This window comes from Tupaia chinensis, unplaced genomic scaffold (assembly GCF_000334495.1).
Source record: "Tupaia chinensis unplaced genomic scaffold, TupChi_1.0 Scaffold144262_1, whole genome shotgun sequence".
NCBI classification, from domain to species: Eukaryota; Metazoa; Chordata; class Mammalia; order Scandentia; family Tupaiidae; genus Tupaia; species Tupaia belangeri.
Window position 1 is genome coordinate 1886319 of NW_006204120.1, and position 6773 is coordinate 1893091.

Sequence of the window (6773 nt, forward strand, 5' to 3'; positions counted from 1 at the left end):
TCTCTGTCCCTCTCTGGAGAAATACTGTAAGTCTGGTGCTGCTGCCCTCTAACCTGCTGGAGCCCTATCATTTCTCAGAGCATTTCCTCTAATCAAAAACAAGCAAAACCATTACAAGACTACAACTCACAAGAAGGTATGAAATAAAAGGATGTATCTGGGTAATCAGAAAAACAGTCCCTAGGTCTTAAGTACATGGCAAATTCAGCTCCTTCTCTATTTTCATCTTGTTTTTGAACATCTTGTTTTTGAAACTTTCATGCTCCAAACTATATAAACCTTGTTCTGCTCCTTCCTAAGGTTGGAGCTGAAACATCCAGCTCTGACTGAAAAGTATTCAAAAGTATTTCTCCTACATGACCTATAGATATGTATATGAAATTCTTAGTAGACTGGTTCAGAGGTAATTCTTTTGTGCCTGCATGGATGCAAACTTAATTCCCAATGCAACGAAATCGGCAAATGAGGCCCTTTGGGAGAAGTTTAGGTCATTAATGGGTTAATGCTGGTATAAAAGGGGCTTTCAGGAGTAGGCTCACCTGTCTGTCCTTCCGCCTTCTGCCATATGAGGATACAGCAAGAAAGTCCTCACCAGGGCTAGCTGATAGCTTGGTGATTAAGGCAGCTGGATCCCACATGGCCAACAGCACAGTTGGAATCTGAACCTGCTGGCTTGAAAAACACTCTGGATATGCATATGTGTGCATGCCCCCAAATCCCAAAAGGAGAGATGGAGGAGAAGGGATTATAGCATAACCATCCATCATGGAGGGTGATTTCTCACTTTCCCTCTCTTTCTTTGTGTTGGTGAGCACACAAACCCTCTTGCAAAAACAAATAAAACAAAGTGAAAGGTCCTCACCCCTCACCAGATGTCAGCACCTTGATCTTGGACTTCCGGCCTCCAAAACTATGAGAGAATAAATTTCTCTTCATTACAAATCACCTATTTCAGGTGTTCTATTATAGCAAAAGGAAAAAAAACAGTGTCTCTCTTCTTTGACATGACAGTTATCCTGTATTTCCTTCCTTCCTTCCTTCCTTCCTTCCTTTCTTTTCTTTCCTTTTCTTTTCTTTTCTTTTCTTTTCTTTTCTTTTCTTTTCTTTTCTTTTCTTTCTTTCTTTCTTTCTTTCTTTCTTTCTTTTTTTGTTTGTTTTGGATTGGTTTTTACTATAGGGCATGTGTACTCACTAGAATGACAGAGAGACAGAAAGTGAGAAATCACACCCCAGGGGGGATGGCCATGCCACAATACCTTTTTCTCTATTTTCCTCTTGGGATCTTGGACATTCACACACACACACATGCCCAGAGTGAGTTTAAGCCACTGGATCCGGGACTCAAACCATGATTGACTACATGGGAGTCCAGCAACATTGCCATTACGCCAACTGCTGGTCTCTCTCTCTCTTTTATTTATTTATTTTTTTTTTAAAGAGAGGAATTTTTGCTATGGGTGCATGTGCTCAACAGAGAAACAGAGACAGAAAGCAAGAAATCACCCCTGAGGGGAGATGGCCATGCCACATTCTCCTCTTGGGATTTTGGACACATGCACACGAGCCTGGCCTGAGTTTTAACCTGCCGGATCTGGGACTCAAGTCATGCTCGACTGCATGGGAGTCCAGTGACATAGCCATTATGCCCTCTGCTGGTACCTGTAATTTCTTTTTAATAGAAAAAGAGAGAGAGAGAAACCCCCATAAGACATGGTCATGCCATAATCCTTTTTCTGTCACTTCTTCATCATGTTGGGTTTTAGGGCATGCACACTCACCATGTGTTTTTAAAAGTGGCCAGGATTTGAATCACAGTCAGCCATATGGGATCTGGCTTCCCATGCACAGCACTTAACCAGTGCACTAAAGGACCAACCCTCCTATATCTTTTCGCCTTAGCTAATAATGTTTATGTTTAGTCTGCCCCCAAACTAGAAACTACAGAGTTATTTTAACTATTCCTTCTTTCTTTAAACCACTGCATCCCATTTGGGGTCAAACTCAAAGATTTGTTTTTCTAAGGTGTCTTTTGTAAGGTCTAGGACTGTGGTCCTGGCCCTCATTGCCTCAAAGCATTTCTCCACCTGGAACATTCTTCAAAATTGCGTCAAATACAGTTGAAACATGGTAAAATACAAAAATGAAATAAAACAGGGACTAGCAGTTAGTGTCATGGCTATGTCGCTGGACTGCCATGTAGTCGACCGCGGTTCGTGTCCCGAACCCGGCGGCTTAAACTCACGCCGGGTGCATGTGCGTGCGTGCCCAAGATCCCAAGTGGAGAATGGAGGAGAAGGGATTGCGGCGTGGCCATCCCCCCGGGGGGTGATTTCTCACTTTCTGTCTCTCTGTCTCTTTCTGTCTTTCTGGCGAGCACACGCGCCCTATAGCAAAAACCTCTCCAAAAAAAGAAAGAAAGAAAGAAAGAAACAAACAAACAAAACAAACAACCCAAAAATGAAAGTATACTCTTCAGAAATGTATTCCAATGCTGTGTTTTCTGAGCTTTGTCTGATCTCCAGGTGACAGGAAGGGCAGATGGATCTTTCCCGGTGCCCTCAACAAGGATGTGATAAGACACTGGCCACCTCTCATGTGGGCTGAGAAGTTCATCGTCTATGGGAAGGCAGAGTCATATCTAACTCATCCTTCTTACCTTCTTTCCAAATGACCTCTGTCCAGCATTCCTTAACCCATGAATATGGACATGTCTCCATAGACAATTTCTGTCTTAGATATGGGAAGAAATGGTTTGAGGCCCATGAGTCTAGTTTTCCCAGATGTACAGGTAGAGATGCTTTGTAGACAAGATGGAAGGTATTTGAATCCAACTGAGATGACAAAGGAAGGTTTTTCTTTTCAGAAGATGCTACGATTTGAATGTGTCACCTCCAAAATTCAGTTGTTACCAATGTGTTAGTATTAAGAGACTGGGCCCTTTAAGAGATGATTAGGTCATGAGAGATCTTTTTCTTGTTAATGGGTTTAGGACCCTTATAGGATATGATTCCCACTACTTTGGAGTAGCTTGTTATCTTGCTATTCTGCTTTTCATATGGGAATATAATGTTCTTCTCCTCCAGAGGATGTAGCCCTTATCAGACAGCCAGACCTGCTGGTGACTTGCTCTTACATTCCAGCCTTTGGAATTGTGAGATACAAAATCCACTCTTTATAAATTACCTAGTCTCAGGTATACTGGTACAGCAGCACAAAATGGACTAAGACAGAAGATTATCATTGCTAGCCCTGTGCCTTATTTTAGTTTTATATCTAACTTTTAGCAAATACCTGGCACATGGTTGAAGTTCATTAGGTTTTTGTCAAGTGAATGAATAAATAAATAAATATATCTTTGTTATAAATACTTTAAATGTACTGTAGTAAATTTATCAGGTCCTCTAGGGTTTCATTTACTTTAAATTTCTTGAGGTTTTATGCTGATGTATTCTGTCCCATACTGATCATCTTTATGGTCGTGTAATCGTAATTGTCTCCATGTAATCTAATGTTCCAAAGAAATTATACTATTAAACCAGTCCATCAGGGAAAAATATGTAATTGAAGGCAAACATGTCAAAAGTAACTACAATAACATTCCCATGTTAGAAGAATATTATCATTTGAATTGGCCACTGGTGCTATATTTGTGTTATTAATATCATTATTTTCAACTTTAAGCCTGCAGGATATTGATTTAATGAGCTTGCTGCAAGCCACCAAAATCAACTTTATGTTTGCTGCAAAGTACTGCTTTTATTAAACTAAATCTTCTCTCTTAGATTTCAGAATTGATACTGGATTAAGAAGTTTTTTTTTTTTTTAATCTTTGGATTGTCTAAGTATATTTGGTGGCAAGTTGACAGTATCAGTTATATATTTTTAACTATAAAATTTGACTACTTGAAAGAACAACAAATAATTTGTTTTGTTCATGAATCTGCAATTTCATCTAGGTCCAGCAGGGACAACTCATCTACTCAACAGGGGGATCAGCTGCATCAGCATGACGTGGAGTTGGCAGATCCACTTTGTTGGCTAACTCATGCCTGGTGCTATCAGCTGAGAAGTCAGGCTGGGTTCTTGGGGCCTTGCTTTCTTTCTCAGTGGGTCTTTTATATGCTGCTTGAGCTTCTTCACAACATAGTGGTTGGGTCTCAAATATGAGCATCCCAAGAGACATGAAGTGAAAGCCCAGAATCTTAAAACCTGAGTATGAAAATTAGCATAGGCTTTATTCATCTGAATTCAACTAGTGAAGCAGTCATAAAGCCAAGATTTATGAGAAGAGAATGTAGACCTGTCTCTCAATAGAAGGAGAATCAAATAATTTGGAGGTCATTTTTTTACAATACCAGTGACCTTGCCCATATAAATGAAATTCCACTGATATATCAAATTGAAGTAATAACAACTTTGTGAGACCATCAGAATGGTTCAACTTTTTATTATTCAACATCTCCTTTTGACTCAAATAAAGTGGCTCCAGTTTTTTTGATAAAACTATTCCAAGATGTATAAGTTTCTCTTGGGACCTGTTTTGACTAACCCTCATAGACATAGGTAGCCATGCTTCCAGTATTTACCTGGAATTTGGTTCATGTTTATAACTTTACTACGAGAGCTCAGGGGATGGATCATGGTCCAGAGGTAAAACACAATGCTCTGGAAGGTTGACGTACACGGGAAGGTTCTAGGTTCACTTCTGGAGACCTCCCTGTGCTCATGTGCATGCATATGATCCAAGGGTGACACAGGCTGGAGGTGAATCATGGGACCAAAATTCAATCAGGACTGCTGTCTCTTTTCTGTCTCTTGTCTTGTTCATGGAAAAAAATGAATAAAGAAACTTTAAAAACAACAAAGTGAAAGCTGAGCTGGTAGAAATATTTGTTAATCAAGCAATGCCTATTCTTCTTGTGTAAAAAATAGTCCTTAATTTAGAATATTTCAATTTCTGTCAGGAAGTTGTCCAAAACAATTCAAAATAAGGTCTTTATTGTACTTCTTTGCTTGAATCATTTGGGAGTATGTTTGACTAATCACAAAGTGAACACATACTCATTTTCCTGAGAAAAATGCACTAGTCACTGCCTCCCCAGGAAGCACAACTCTTTTTGTAAGGTTAGGTCTCTTCTTGGGAAAAGACTTCAGAGATCATATAATCTGTGTCTCCCCTGCCAGGGCAGTATGCCAAAGTTGGAAGTACTACATAAACTTAAGAATGGGGAAAGGGAATGGGGGAGAATGGGATATATCTCTTTGAAACAACTAGAAAAGTTTAACATGTCTCTGATGTTAAACACACATGTGTGTGTATTCAACTAATATGCAATGTGTACAATTAATTTGAAAAATAATTTATAGGGCCCACCATAACCTAGGATATAACAGAAAGGAAAGCACATTTTTGTTTTATTCTTCATGCTGTGTCTCTACTGCTAGGAATACTTGTAGGGGCTTCCTTATGAGTTGACAGAAAATAGTGTTTAGTCACTGTGTTTGGTTAATACTTAACATCTAGTCAGACTCTGGAAATTCTGTAATCATAATGGGGAATAAATAAAAGGGGAATTAGGAACAGTGTGGATATGGTCCCTAGCCTTTGTTTACTTCATAATACCAAGATTTATGTGACCTGGTATTGGTAAAATCCTGAGATTCTCGTTTTCTCAATTGGAACCTTTCTTTTGTTGAGATATTATTTGACTTTATTGTGTGCTAATCATAATAGAAATGCCTGAGCCTGGGTAATTTATAAAGAATAGAGAGCCAGCCAAAGTGACACAGTTGTAACACAACATTCTGTGATGCCGAGGTTATGTAGGAAGTCCCAGGTCTATATCCTAAGATATGAAGGTCCCATTTTCTGATGCACGCTGGGTGTGCACACATGTGCCCATGATATAAGCTGGAGTAGGAACACACTGTGAAAATCCTGTTGGCAGTGACTCTCTCTCTCTGTTTCTCTTTCCCATAGAAAAAGTAAATTAAAAATAATTTAAATAGAAACTTTTTTAAGAATAAAAGAGGTTTATTCAGCTCATAGTTTGAAGGTCCAAAGCCAAGGGGCCACATCTGGTGAAGGCCTTCTTGCTGGGGGGTTAACGTGTAGAAGGAAGCACATGGTGAGTGAGTAGGAGCATGCGTGTCTGAGTCTGTGTCTGTGTCTGTGTGTGTGCTCTGGTCTCTCTCTTTATAAAGCTACCAGAGTCAATCATGGAGACTCCACCCTAATCACCTTCCAAGGCTCTAGCTCTTAATTCCATCATAGGTGTAAGTTTCCTCTTGGTATCGTCACAATATGAACCAAATATCAACATGCAAATTTTGGGGGAACGCTTTCAAATAATATCAGATGTATATATGTATACTGGATAACCAGTATGAACAATTTTTTTGCAGAAACACAGGGTAATAGTCTCAGTCTTTTTCGTATATGAAAAACGCTATCATCAAACTTGACCCAAATTAGATATAAATTTTTCCTTTCCTTTTCTAATGTTTTTATATTCCCAGGATGTCCTATTCTTTGAGTTCAAATTATACCAATACTAGTAGAAAAATATGCTTGATTCCTTGTGAGATGCTAGCAGAGTAAGATCCTCTGAAAAGGTAGAATACAAATTATTGTATTTCCCTTTGAAGAAACACTTACAGCCAATTTATGATGTAAACTGAAAAAAAAAGTTCAGATTGAGATAATTGTTAATTAGTTTTGAATTAATGATTATGAGAAACTTATAATTATGAGTTCTTGGAGCCATACCAAA